This window comes from Squalius cephalus (assembly GCF_949319135.1).
Source record: "Squalius cephalus genome assembly, chromosome: 15".
In the NCBI taxonomy this organism is placed as follows: domain Eukaryota; kingdom Metazoa; phylum Chordata; class Actinopteri; order Cypriniformes; family Leuciscidae; genus Squalius; species Squalius cephalus.
The window spans coordinates 26,886,801-26,902,963 of record NC_137136.1 but is presented as its reverse complement, the minus strand read 5'-3'; positions in this window follow the sequence as shown (position 1 = coordinate 26,902,963).

The window sequence follows — 16,163 nt, the reverse complement described above, 5'->3', positions numbered from 1 at the left end:
GATGTTCTAAATACCAGCAATCATAATTAGAACATAGGAATGAAACAGTGCTATTGACAAGGTAGATGTGCTCTACTCTGCAGAACCTAGGTAGTCCACCACTGTCTCCGACAGACAAAAACATTTCACAGACATAGTCTGTGCCATCAATGGTAACCTTTGATGTCTGGTATATTGTGTCACTAGTTGTTAGTCTTCTAATGTGTAGCTGAGCTACTTCTGGTAGAGCTGAAATCAGAACAGAGTCAACCCTGGATGCTTGTGTTTCTGGCTTGAAAAATGATGGGGCAGCAAGATGGTATGCCATCATGTGTTGGTGTCTGACTGCCATAGTCTTCAAAACATTTTTGAAGTTTTGAGCATCATGCACCACTCGTTTAAAAAAACGGTGTTTGGCCTCAAATCGCATTGTCCAAACATGCACCAGGGGCCCATAGCACTTGATCATGGTGGGGTAATGCTCCACGTAGTGATGTTTAGGACGAAGGCTAAACTCTGGGAATGTCTTCAGCAGTACTTGCTTATGATCGCTGATTTTGGACTGAAAATAGTCTAAGGTTTCATCAGTAAATGATGGGCATAATGCTAACTGCACTAACTCTTTCAGTTCCATCAAAACTGTCCATGCACCATTACCTTCTGGTACAACATTGCCTACAAGCAATGGAAGCAGTCGGAGCAGAGTAGCATTTTCATGTCCATTCCCTCCTATCGTTCCTCGAGACAGAAATGTTTTGGGAATTGGTTGAGGCCTATCCACTTTATCAGCATGTTGATATGGGAAAGATGCAATCTTTTGGTTCAAATACTCTAAAGTGAAGTACTTCATCTGGATCAAGGTCTTAATGCAGAGAGAAAGCTCCACAGGAACTATGCCTTCTAGAAGATCATGAAGGACATCTGGAGGGAATCCTGTGATTGGATGAAAGTAATCCAGGGAGTCACGCAAGACACAACTAGCTTTAACACCAAAGTGGCTGGAGGACGTGTCACTTTCCTGAATGTTTTGTACATGAAGGTCATGGCTGTCTTTGGTTCTTTGAGAAAACTGCCTGGCTTCAGTTGCTGGAAACTGTTCTCTTGTGGCCAAGCAGAATCTGCAAACATAACCTGCTTTAAATGACTCCACAAAGCCACCTAATCCATGGGCAGCTAGATTGTCAGCAGACACACAAAATATGGTGCCTTTGACATTGCGACCAAGTCTTTCAATAAAGACACCATCCTGTTCAAGAATATGAACATCACGTAATAGTGGAGCAAGTACAGCTGCATACCCATGCCTCTGGAGGTCTGTCACTTTTGCAAGCATTGCTAGCTGTATATTGTGTAATGCTGACCTGTATTTTGGTGACATATTGGCAAGTGCCCAGTATACAGCACAAAGTTTGTGAATTTTACGTGATGTGCCAAGTGGGTTGGCAATTTCAAGGTCATCAATATAAAGCTGGAGTGGTAGAATGAGATCACCTGTTGAAAATAATTCATTTTCAAGGAAATATGAGCCATTGTAGCATGAGGCATATTGACCAGAATTGGTATTTGGATCAGTGATCATTTTTAGAATGTCTGTGTTTTTAAACAACTCTTGAATCATTTGAAGGATAGGAACATACATTATGGTATGTCCACGTAGCTCCAGCTGATACTCGACTGGCATTACACACGGATAGTTGTGCTCGAAAAATACTTTTCTGCGCTTGGATGTGGATAACTCTGCACCTTTAGAAGTACTAGTAAATATAACATTGGAATCCATTACAGCACTTACAACTTCATCCAGTGTAGATTCTGCCACATTGCAACCATTTTTCTGCAATATCTCTCTAATTGCCTCCTTGATCAAAGGCTGAGATAAGAAGCAGACCTGATTTAAATGTTCCACTATTTCTTGGGTAGCTGTGTTTGAGACATGTAGGATTGTCTGCATCTTCAAAAATAACGAAGATAAATTTATTCTGAGATGTTTTTTTAGTTCGTCAGTGTCACACTGACCATCATCTGGATCCTCATCTGTGCCTGGAGGTTCTTCATACAAATCACCATCAACTGAAGGAATACTGGCTTGACCAACTTCACTGACAATGTCATTTTGAAAGTCTGACGAAACACTTGCTTGGTGTGATCTACTTTTATGAGAATTGAATGAAGAGTACACATTTGTGGTAAAGCTACAATCCTTATATGGGCAAGCCACTGTTTCATGATTTCTTAAATGCCTTCTAAGATGGCAGAAAAGAACAGATTCAGAAAATTGCTGCTGAAATGGGCATAAAGGGCATTTAAATAACAGAGCCTGCTGAGAGTGTTCTGCACTACTGCCAAATTGGCGAGTATGATATCTTGACAAATGAGTTCTAAGACTATTAAGTGTCTTAAATGTACACATGCAATCATTATAGATGCATGGAAGGGGGCTTACACTGGAAAAGTGACTGTGCTGCAGTCTGTAGTGCTTAAATATTTGCAATCTGTCAGTAAAAGAAGCTGAGCACAACTTACATTGCCAAATCATACTGTAGCCAACAACCTGAAAGAAAAACAAAATTAATGTTAGAAAGTGTATAGCTCCATCAAAATAGTTTAATTATTAAGTACAAGTCAACTAACAGGTTACATGATCATGACCAGAGAATACAACTAACACTGTTCTCTTTATAATGTGTTTTTTCATGTGTACAGATAGAAAAATGTATGTTAATGTTACACCGAACATAGTACTATAAGTACATATGAGTACTATAATAGACAAGGCTGTTTAAAGATTAAGCAGGAAAATTATAAATGTGGACCTCTTCATATAGACATCTCAGCACTGTTTTATATTTACAAACAGACGTCATAAGTCAATACTTTAACACATAACGGCTCTATATTTTGCAAAAATACAGGCAATGGCACATGCTCTCCAGTTCCCTAGTTTGCGTATCATTGGCACGCCAACACATTGGGAAAAGTATATTAGTTATCTAGTTTTGTGCACACCTGCCAAAATTAGCAATGGATGCTTTTTTAATTGCGTTTCATGGCGGGCGGGTGCGGTTTTGAAAAATGGTCAAAAACGTGGTGCGGATGGATGGCGGACGGATGATGAGTTTTGTGATGCGGTTGCGGATGAAATAATAGGCCATCCGCGCATCTCTAGTACACGCGGAATTATAGACTATGGTCCGTTTAAAAAATGATAAAAGTTAGCTGATGTGTAACATATGCTTCGTCGTTCATTGTTTTTATTAGGCCCATTTCATCAGTTATTCCTTGCTAGACATCCATGGCTTTTGAATGTAATATACGTAACTGACGAACGCTGTTTAAAGTTTTGTCTTGATTAAACTGCTGCAACTGTTCACTAGATAAACCCCTGTTTAAAAACACATTTAACACTTACCGTGACACCGAAGTTGCTGATAACTGCCGACAGCTTGAAGCTTACATCCTCCTCACTGCAGTCACTTGTGGCGCCAACCTAACTTAAAAACGATCCACGTGTTCGTGTTGCGCGTTGACCTTGGGGCACGTGAGCCTCGCAAGCCAATAAAATGATGATCCTTACGTCAACCGAGTCGTAACTTTTTAATCAAACATTTTTAATTGCTTACGTTATTATCTTAAGCAGTGATTCCTTAATATTCTTTGTGCTCACATTAAACCAGCTGTAAATAGACGTACAATTAGTGCTTAGAGTGAATTGAATATTTTTCTTGCTAAAATCTTTTACAGCTGAATTTATGAAGACCCAACCATTAGGAAAATTAAGTATTTTTTTAAATATTAACTTATTTAAATACATATAATTTAATTAAAACTATCAAACAATTGGTTACACACACAAACACACACACATGCAAGCACACACAATGTTGAAACAACAAGAAATAAGTACAGTTAAATTATACACCTAAGTGGGACTTACTTAATAAGCAAATTGTTTAAGTTAATTAAAAATAATAAGTTTAACTCACTCAAAACTATATAAAAGTCACATAAACTCAAAATATTTAGGTTAGTAGAACTGTTTCAGAAAATTAAGTTTATGCTACTCAATAATTTTAATTATTTTGAGCATTTGGGTTTACAGTGCAGCTGAAAATGATCTGTTTCGGGATGTAAAGGATGGTAAGAATTTTTCTGAAAATTCTCTCTTTCAAACTGATCCTTCATCTCTAGGTTTGATCATTTACCAGGATTCATTTGAGGTGGTAAATCCTTTAGGCTCAGCTAGAAAAAAACACAAATTACTGGCAGTTTATCTTACCTTGTCTGATATTTTACCTCACAACAGGTCAAACATAGACCACATGCAACTTGTTCTTTTGTGTAATGAGCAAGATTTTAAGAACTTTGGACCAGCTCATGTTTTTAGATCACTAATTGAAGATCTCAAAGATCTTGAGGAGAATGGAGTTGTTGTGAATGATGGCAAAACTTTGAAAGCTTCTTTGTGTTCCATCGTAGGTGACAACCTGGGATCCCACATGATTGGTGGTTTTGTCGAGAACTTTAGCCGAAGCCTACATTTCTGCAGGTATTGCACCATTGAGAGAGACTCATTCCATGCCACACCTTTAGAACCTGCTATGAAGCGAACTGTGGAGTCTTATGAGAGAAACATTCAGGAACTTGCTACCATTGGCGATAATGTAGTTGATGGAGTCAAATTTAACTCTCCTTTTAATCAGCTGAATTCTTTTCATGTTTGTCAGCCTGGCTTGCCCCCCTGCCTTGGACATGACCTCTTTGAGGGTGTTGTGGCATCTGATCTTAAGTTGTACATTGATTACTTGGTAAATCAAGAGAAATGCTTTACTTTCACAGAGCTAAATCGCTATATTAAACAGTTTAAGTACACAGGAAATGATGCTGCCAATAAACCAGCTGAGGTTAACTCGGGGAGTGAGAAGCTTTGTGGTCACGCTGTTCAGAACTAGTGTCTTCTAAGACTTTTACCAGTCATTGTTGGACACCGAATTAAGGATCCAGAATCAGAAGTGTGGCAGCTCGTTCTACTCCTCAGACAAATTGTAGACCTAATTTGTGCACCAGTAATACTGGCAAATCAGGTCGCTTATCTGAAAGTGCTCATTGATGAGTACATTCATTTTAGGTGTGTGACTTTCCCTTCTAAGCCTCTCAAGCCTAAACATCACTACTTGTGCCATTACCCAGAGCTTATAAAACAATTTGGACCACTCATTCGCTTATGGACTATGCGGTTTGAGAGCAAACATACCTATTTTAAACAATGTGCTAGAAAATTGCACAACTTCAAAAATGTATGCGCAACACTTGCAGAAAGGCACCAGCTTCTCCAAGCCTATTTAAGTGCTGGAAACCTCTTTCAGCTTTCTCTGCAAGTTGAAAAAGGCTCTGAATTTTATTCTTATGATTTTAACGAAGCGATCAGGGAATCAGTTGATAATTTTGATTTTCAGCCAGGCAATACATTAGTAGCTACTGAAATCAATTTGAAAGGAACAAAGTACAGGAAAGGCATGGTTGTTCTTTTGGCCAGTAATGATGAGGGTTTGGAGGTTGGCAGAATTAAACTAATTCTTGTTCACCAGAATTCAGTGGTTTACTTTGTGTCTGAGAAACGGCGTGCTGTGCAGTTGGTAGATTTGGGTGTATACTGCATAACAGATGAGGACCCAAGAAATGTCTGTGTACTTCAAGAGGAGCTATTAGATTATTACCCTCTCCAGGAGTATAACACATGTGGCTTGTCTGTGATTGTGTTACACCACTCTTTTCCATCTTTTTAAGGTATGTCTAGTTTAGAGGAAATAAAACTTGCCATCTCCTCTTCGTTACCTGGTCTCTCTGATGAAACGCTTAAAAATTTTATCCATGGGCTCTCTGCTATTGCACTGTAAAAAATATTTTCATGATTTGTTATCACAACTTTTAATCTTTTGTCAAATCAACTTAGATAATTAATGTGGTTCAGATAACATATATTTTGAAGTTCTATTTATTAAACCATAATCTTTTGTCAAATCAACTTAGATAATGTTGTTCAGATAACATATATTTTGAGTTTCTATTTATTAAACCAATCTCTTTGTTGCATTAACTCAATTTTTTAATTTCAATGAACTCAAAATTTTAAGGCAACCAGGTAACTTACATTTTTAAGTTAAACCTTTAACTTAAAAATGTAAGTTACCTGGTTGCCTTAAAATTTTGAGTTCATTGAAATTAAAAAATTGAGTTTTTCAATTTGACTTTTTCGTACCAAAAAACTTTAAGCTGGCTATGATTAAACCGCTTGTTAAAAAAATGCAACTTGATCCTTCAGAATTAGTCAATTACAGGCCGATCTCGAATCTACCTTTTCTGTCAAAGATACTAGAAAAGGCAGTATCTTCACAACTATGTTCCTTTCTAGAAAGAAATGATATCTGCGAGGATTTCCAGTCAGGATTTAGACCATACCATAGTACTGAGACTGCTCTCGTTAGAGTAACAAATGATTTGCTCTTATCATCCGATCGTGGTTGTGTCTCTCTATTAGTGTTACTCGATCTTAGTGCTGCGTTTGACACCATTGACCACAACATTCTTTTAAATAGACTAGAAAACTATGTTGGAATTAGTGGAATTGCACTAGCATGGTTTAAATCATACTTATCTGACCGTTATCAGTTTGTAGCAGTAAATGAAGAGATGTCTTATCAATCACAAGTTCAGTATGGCGTACCACAAGGCTCAGTACTAGGACCGCTGCTTTTCACTCTGTACATGCTACCATTAGGAGATATCATTAGGAAACATGGAATTAGCTTTCACTGTTATGCCGACGATACTCAGCTCTATATTTCTTCAAAACCTAACGAAACTTACCAATTCTTTCCATCTTAAAAATATATCTAAATTACGTCATATGCTCTCATTGACAAATGCGGAACAATTAGTTCATGCGTTCATGACATCAAGGCTAGATTATTGTAATGCTCTACTGGGTGGTTGCCCTGCATGCTTAATAAACAAACTACAGCTAGTTCAAAACGCAGCAGCTCGAGTTCTTACCAGAACCAAGAAGTATGACCATATTAGCCCGGTTCTGTCAAAACTGCACTGGCTCCCTATTAAACATCGCATCAATTTAAAAATATTGCTGATTACTTACAAAGCACTAAATGGTTTAGCTCCGTAGTACTTGAGCGAGCTCTTAACGCATTATACTCCTTCACGTCTATTGCGATCTCAAAATTCCGGCCAGTTGATAATACCTAGAATATCAAAATCAACTGCTGGCGGTAGATCCTTTTCCTATTTAGCACCAAAACTTTGGAACAGCCTTCCTACCATTGTCCGGGAAGCAGACACACTCTGTCAGTTCAAAGCTAGACTAAAGACACATCTCTTTGACATAGCGTTCACATAATACATTATAGACTTCTATAATTCAATATTAGGCTGCATAGATTAGGTCAGCTGGAACCGGGAACACTTCCCATAAATCCTGATGTACTTGTTACATCATGAGAAGAATGGCATCTACGCTAATTTTAGTGTCTTTGTTTATCCCAAGGTTTTCCCGCAGCCTGCCGGATCCAGGCCGTTTCCAGATCTGATGAAGGACCTTCGCCTGGACCGATGTCAATGCAGTGCTGAAGTGCCAACTAGTCTCTCCCTATGGAGGATCCCTTTCCCACTCTACAGATAAAGCGTCGTCGGGAAAAATCAATTAGCGTATCTACCCCGAATTGATAAAATAAAATAAAATTCTGAATCAAAACTATAAGGAAACACCAGTAATTTGTTTAGGCTTGGTTTTTAGGGAATTCCAAACCTGCACACATATATTCAAACGCACATAACTATAGAACCAATTCTTAATGCGCATCTGAACGCCATCAGCGTTTCTCACAGGTTCGCGTTTAAAGTCTGTGTAGAGAGAATGGTGTCGTCTTGGCGGCCCTAATTTAAAAACAAATGATCGTTGCGACAGAAGCGAATCAATCAAAACTAACTTTAGCTGGAAAATAACTTTATTAAAGAACCGCTATAAAGCCAAACAATCTTACGTTAAATTATACATTTATCTCTGTAAAGCTGCTTTGAGACAATCTACATTGTTAAAAGCGCTATATAAATGAAGAAGATGACATTGTTTGCGACCTATTACAACTTAAATCTTGCTTATCAGGATGACGCTGCATGCACGCTGGAATTTATTCAGAGGTATTTCAGAGCATAAAATCTTACTCAATATTTATTGTGGACTTTCACATTCTCTTGACTTTTTTTTAGGTTTTCAATTTAGGATAGTTTATCAGGATAAATTGCTAACCATACACTGAATAGAGAATTATTTTATTCACTGCATGAATAACTAAATCTAAAATTTCTAAAACTAAATCTGTATAATAATGATATAATCTGTACATTTTGTTTATTGTAAACATGGAAGGCTAAATACTTTTATATTCAAATTTTGGATAAAATTAAATATGACCCTAACTCTTCATTAATTGAAATTAAATGTAATTTATGAGTTGTCTGACACATTTTGTATTTTATTGTTTAAGTGTATACTGTTTTTTTGATAATTGGATGTTGTGTGTTTTTTTTCACAGAGGACTTGTGGGCATTAACCCGGAAACTGGATCAAAAGTTGCTGCTGGAAAAAAGAAAATGCATGGAATGAACCCATGCACAGTGTATGCACACTGTTACGGAAACTAATGGACTTTGAATGGCTTGCCATTTAAACAAAAGTATTCCAATGGAATTGATACAAGAGACTCTGACCTGATTTCCAAGTTCATGATTGATGTTCAAGTTAATATTCATTCTTGCCTTTTTTGGATTTGGCAAATTAAAGGTAGGCACAGTTCAAACCATTTCTTTTGTTTATGACTGAAGTTCAGTCACACTTTAGGGATGTGTGCCCTGTATAGTTGATACTTAAAGGATTAGTTCACCTCAAAATGAAAATTTCCTGATAATTTACTCACCCCAATGCCATCCAAGATGTTCATGTCTTTCTTTCTTCAGTGGAAAATAAATAAAGTTTTTTGAGGAAAACATTTCAGGATTTGTATCCACACAATGGATTTCAATTGCAACCAACATGTTGAAGTCCAAATCAATGCAGTTTCAAAGGGCTTTGAAGTGCTTCAAACGGCTCTGCATGATCCCAGCTGAGGAATAGGGTCTTATCTAGCGAAACGATCGGTCATTTAAAAAAAAAAAATTGTATATACTTTTTAACCACAATTGTTCGTCTTGTGCTGGTCTGCGATGCGCCAGGCATTACATCATCACATTGGAAAGGTCACGGGTCACGTCATCTGTCTAAGTTATTTGTCTGTGTATTCCGGTTAAAAAAGGTAGGGAAGGGCGAAAAATTAATCTAATTTTCTCCTCCAACTTCAAAATCGTCCGACATCTTTGTTTTAGTTTTTTTCGTGACCTTTCCAACGTGATGAAGTAATACGCAGCGCATCTCGGAGATGGTACAAGACAGGCATTTGTGGTTAAAAAGTATATATATATATATATATATATATATATATATATATATATATTAGTGGTGGGCCGTTATCGGCGTTAACGTGCTGCGTTAACACGAGACTCTTATCGCGCGATAAAAAAAATATCGCCGTTAATCTATTCTCAAAGTTGGGTGGGTATGGCAAGCCATTTTAACATTTAACAGCTAGACTGGATATGTGTTGCAGATATCTGTAATTCAGTTTTGCCTAGTCAAAAAGAACATTTCAGATATCCGCAACTATGGCAAGCCGTTTTAACATTTAATCATTTAAACCGACTAGTCTCTATTTTCATGCTACTAGTACTTATTTTTTAGATACTAGTCTCTATTCCATTAAGTACTAGTACTTATTCATTAGCTACTAGTGCTTATTCTTTAGGTACTAGTGCCTATTCTTTAGATACTAGTGCTTATTCTTTAGGTACTAGTACTTATTCAATAGATACTAGTACTTATTCATTAGATACTAGTACTTATTCATTAGATACTAGTACCTATTAAATAGATACTAGTACTTATTCATTAGATACTAGTACTTATTCATTAGATACTAGTTCTTATTTATTAGATACTAGTACTTATTCATTAGTTACTAGTACTTATTATTAGATACTAGTACTTATTCATTAGATACTAGTACCTATTAAATAGATACTAGTACTTATTCATTAGATACTAGTACTTATTCCAATAGTGACTAGTAACTATTCTTTTGTTACTAGTAACAAAAAATTTTTTTTGCCATTGACTTCTATGGGGATCTGTCATTCAGATATCAACTATTCAGTTCTGACTAGTATGTATTCCAATTGTGACTAGTACATATATATTAGATACTAGTTCTTATTCAGTAGATACTAGTTCTTATTCATTAGATACTAGTTCTTATTTATTAGATACTAGTACTTATTCATTAGATACTAGTTCTTATTTATTAGATACTAGTACTTATTCATTAGATACTAGTACTTATTCATTAGATACTAGTACTTATTCATTAGATACTAGTACTTATTCAATAGATACTAGTACTTATTCATTAGATACTAGTACTTATTCATTAGATACTAGTACCTATTAATTAGATACTAGTACTTATAAATTAGCTACTAGTACTTATTGAATAGATACTAGTAACTATTTATTAGATACTAGTATTTATTCCAAATGTTACTAGTAAGATTTTGGATTTTACTAGTAAGATTTTTAATTGAACTATCCAGTGGCCGTTCTGACTAGTCAAAACATAAGACGAGTAAAAAAGCAGTTGTGACTAGTAAAATAAAAAATCTTACAAGTAACATTCGGAATAAATACTAGTATCTAATAAATAGGTACTAGTATCTATTGAATAAGTACTAGTAGCTAATTTATAAGTACTAGTATCTAATTAATAGGTACTAGTATCTAATGAATAAGTACTAGTATCTAATGAATAAGTACTAGTATCTATTGAATAAGTACTAGTATCTAATGAATAAGTACTAGTATCTAATGAATAAGTACTAGTATCTAATGAATAAGTACTAGTATCTAATAAATAAGAACTAGTATCTAATGAATAAGTACTAGTATCTAATAAATAAGAACTAGTATCTAATGAATAAGAACTAGTATCTACTGAATAAGAACTAGTATCTAATATATATGTACTAGTCACAATTGGAATACATACTAGTCAGAACTGAATAGTTGATATCTGAATGACAGATCCCCATAGAAGTCAATGGCAAAAAAAATTATTTGTTACTAGTAACAAAAGAATAGTTACTAGTCACTATTGGAATAAGTACTAGTATCTAATGAATAAGTACTAGTATCTATTTAATAGGTACTAGTATCTAATGAATAAGTACTAGTATCTATTTAATAGGTACTAGTATCTAATGAATAAGTACTAGTATCTAATAATAAGCACTAGTAACTAATGAATAAGTACTAGTATCTAATAAATAAGAACTAGTATCTAATGAATAAGTACTAGTATCTAATGAATAAGTACTAGTATCTATTTAATAGGTACTAGTATCTAATGAATAAGTACTAGTATCTAATGAATAAGTACTAGTATCTAAAGAATAGGCACTAGTACCTAAAGAATAAGCACTAGTAGCTAATGAATAAGTACTAGTACTTAATGGAATAGAGACTAGTATCTAAAAAATAAGTACTAGTAGCATGAAAATAGAGACTAGTCGGTTAAAATGATTAAATGTTAAAACGGCTTGCCATACCGCAACTACATTCTTCCTATCCATAATTGTAATTTCAGATATCCACAAAGACATTCTTCCTAGGACAAATGACGTCACTTTTGCCATTCATTTGTATGGGGTTTATAATTACAGATATCTACAATTCAGTTGCAGATATCCACTATGTGAATTACGGATATCTGCAATTGAATTGTAGATATCTGTAATTCTAGTTTGAGATATCTTCAATTTGATTCTGACTAGTCATAACTCCAGTTCAAGATATATTTAATTCACCTCAATTCAAGATATCTACATGTTCCTTTTCAGATATCTTAAATTAAGTTTTGACTAGGCGAAATGGCGTTGTAGATATCTGTAACTGGAGTTATGACTAGTCAAAATGGCGTTGTAGATATCTCAAACTGGAGTTAGGGATAGTCATAATTTAATTGTAGATATCTATTATCAAGTTATCGATATCTTGAAATGAATTTTGATTAGAGATATCTGAAATTTGAGATAACTATGGCAAGCCATTTTAACATTTAAAAGCAAATTTTGACTATCCGGAATTAACATTGTAGATATCAACAATGTCTTTCTGACTAGTCGTAATTACATTTTGGATAGTTGGAATTGTCATTCAAGATATCTGTAACGTAATTGTGACTAGTCGAAACGACAGATAGAGATATCTGTAATTCAGTTTTGACTAGGCAAAACTGAATTACAGATATCTGCAATGACGTCATTGAAAATGACATTCAACTCGTCACACATCTTAAATGACAATTGCAGATATCTGTAATTCAGTTTTGACTAGGCAGAATGAAAGTTAAAGATATCTCAAACGTCATTATGACTAGTGCAAATTATTGTGCATGAAGTTGCTCTATTTTACATATCCATTTCCCCTCCCCACCATAATCAAAGAAAAAGTGGGTTAATCAAACTTAATTTCAAGATATCTTTAACTTGATAATAGATATCTACAATTAAATTATGACTATCCCTAACTCCAGTTTGAGATAACTACAACGCCATTTTGACTAGTCATAACTCCAGTTACAGATATCTACAACGTCATTTCGCCTAGTCAAAACTTAATTTAAGATATCTGAAAATGAACATGTAGATATCTTGATATCTTCATAATTCACATAGTGGATATCTGCAACTGAGTTGTAGATATCTGTAATGATAAACCCCATACAAATGAATGGCAAAAGTGACGTCATTTGTCCTAGGAAGAATGTCTTTGTGGATGTCTGAAATGACAATTATGGATAGGAAGAATGTAGTTGCGGATATCTGAAATGTTCTTTTTGACTAGGCAAAACTGAATTACAGATATCTGCAACACATATCCAGTCTAGCTGTTAAATGTTAAAATGGCTTGCCATAGCATGTATGTATGTAGCGCTGTGATTTTAATTGAATCATGTTGCAAAACGGACCAACTGAAGTGCAAAGTTCAATAAAGACAGATAACTGTAAACTGCTCATCTGAATTTATTTATTATATATTTTTAAAAGACATGAGTGAAGGACAATGGAATTATACACCAGAAATGCGAAAAACAACAAATAAACATGTGACGGATAAGAAAGCTTCAGAAGGCAGACCAAGTGAAAAAAGGTGAAGGCTGATTTGAAAAAGACTGCAATTAATAAAAGTTTAACTGGCATTAATGACATTGATTAGTACATTAGGTGATGTATGGATAGTGATTTGTGCTTTCTGTGTTGATACAGGTTTACTTATGTCATACGGTAAAAACCCACAAGGTGGGAGTATTGTATTATAGCAAGAGATCCGTGATGATGATATTTTGCTGTGTTCAGTGATGAATGCCAGTGCATTGCAAAGTTCTTAAAATATAGCAAATTTTGCACCAGACATCAGGCCAATACAAATACTTACTGGTTTTAAATGTGTTTGTTTGGGAATAAAGGCTACATTTAAACCACAGTATGCACATCTCAACATTATCCGACTTTAAGATATAGAATAGGAAGAAAATCCTTTTATTTTCATATACTTTTAAATTACGTCTGTACAAAGCAGTTTAAAATTACCCAAAGACCTTTATTACAATTCTTAGACAAAATGGCGGATAGTTTCCTGTGTAGGATTGGTTAATAAAATGTTTAAGGTGTGGCTTAGCAAAGGTAAATGCATGTTTCAGATATCTATAAAGGACTTTTGACTAGTCAGAATGTTAATTCCATATATCTACATTGAAATTCTTAGTCACAAAGCTAAATGCAGATATCTCAAAAGAAAGGTCTTCAATCAAAAACAGATCTAGATATCCATAATTAAATTGCAGATATCTTTGTTTGAGATTTGACTAGGAATAATTCCAAATCAAGATATACAATTGTAATTTGACTAGTAATAAATTACTTTCAGCTATCTACAAATGTATTTTGGATATCTTTAAAAATTATGAATTAAAGATATCTTAAATTTGATTATGACTAGTCAAAACCAGTTAGAGATATATTGAATTATATTTTTTACTAGTACAAAATCAATTAGAGATATCTTTAAATACAATTTCTACTAGTCAAATCTCATTTAAAGATATCCAGAAATATTTTCCAATGGATGTCAATGGAAGAATATGACTAATGCTAAAATAGCATTAGATATCTCGAATGTATATTAAGAATCGAGTCAAAATTGGAATTAAGATATCTGTAACTGGAATTTTGACTAGTCAAAACTAAATTGTGACTAGTAGCCTATGCAGCCAGGGGTATTTATTGCTAAAACGGCTTGCCATACGCACTAAAGCCCTTGATCACTTGGAATTCACCATGGAGCTTATTATTTAAACCCCTTTTTACGTATGAATTTGTTTTATGCACTATTCTATATGCATATAAGTTGTTGGAGAAAATATATAAAATCCCATAGGTATATGAGCTGTTGGAGAAAAATAAAATTAGGCTACACAAATGAAAAAAAAAAAAAAAAAAAATCAATAGTAAACTTTGACTTTGAACATAAGGTAGCTACAAGTATGCGATTAAATCTCAACATAATTAATATATTATGCACTATTATGTGATTTATTCTCAAAATAATTAATAGGCAATAAACGGGCTGAATCCGAAATCGCCCCCTATACCCTCAAATAGATGCGCTATTTGAGGGGACGGCCATTTGTAGTGGTGTCCGAAACCATTGTGGATGTTATTGAGTGCACTCATTCAATCCCACATGCATGCGCACAGATTCACGCCTAGTTTTTTTTTTTTTTATAAATCCCGATATGTGCGTGGAAAATTGCTTTCGCACGCATATTTCGATGCCCATTTTGTAAGTACGCAATGTGTATAGGCATCAGGCCCCTGTTCTCGACACATTTGAGGTTTAACGGGTCTATAAATAAAATAATACATTTTTAAAAACCGCCCAAGATGCATGATTTAACGTTTCAGTTTTGGTGTTCCTGACCTTTCCTCCATTTTAAACTTCACAGCGTAATGATCTGTTTCAACGTGAAACCGTTGCACAATCTTCAGTAGCACCTCAATGCAGTACACAAGATCCGAGGGGAGGAGTCGGATCTTATATAAGGGGTGGAGATTGGTAGGTTTAGGGGTGGAGATGGGTAGGTTTAGGGGTGGGTTTAGGGATCAGGGGGTGGAGATTGGTAGGTTTAGGTATGTAAGGTGGGAGGAGTTGGATTTTATCCGACTCCTCCCCCCGGATTTTATGCTCTGCATTGAGGACCATCTCACAATCTTACGCAACGCTCCTGACCCATGAAGGTTTCGCCATTGGCCGATCATTGGCGAGTAGGGCGTGTCATAATGGTTGTCATAATTTCCATTGGCCGAGTACGTATTAAAGGCGTGGCTATGGATTTCATTCACAAATCTCTCAGGCTGCAGTTCACGTTCATGTGCATGTTGCTCTTAAAGGGATACAGGCCAGTTTACATGTCTTCTGGAATGGTCAGAATCAGTGATTTGATTGCAATATTATTTAACTTATTACTCATGTCGCATCAGATACCTTTTTACTACTTTTTACTATTACTTTGTGTGTGTGTGTGTGTGTGTGTGTGTGTGTGTGTGTGTGTGTGTGTGTGTGTGTGTGTGTGTGTGTGTGTGTGCTGGGGAACCAAAATAAAAGTTTGTGTTTACATAATGCTGTATGTGTGTGTACTGTGTATAATTATTTTGTATATATAAATGTACACATGCATGTATATATTTAAGAAAATGTGTTATTTATATATAATAATATATATATATATATATACAGTATAGACGTGCAGATATTTCTTAAAAATATAGCCTACATGCATGTGTGTGTGTTTGTATACAAAATAATTATACACAGTACAAACGCATGTATGTAAACAGATGTAGATAGATAGATAGATAGATAGATAGATAGATAGATAGATAGATAGATAGATAGATAGATAGATAGATAG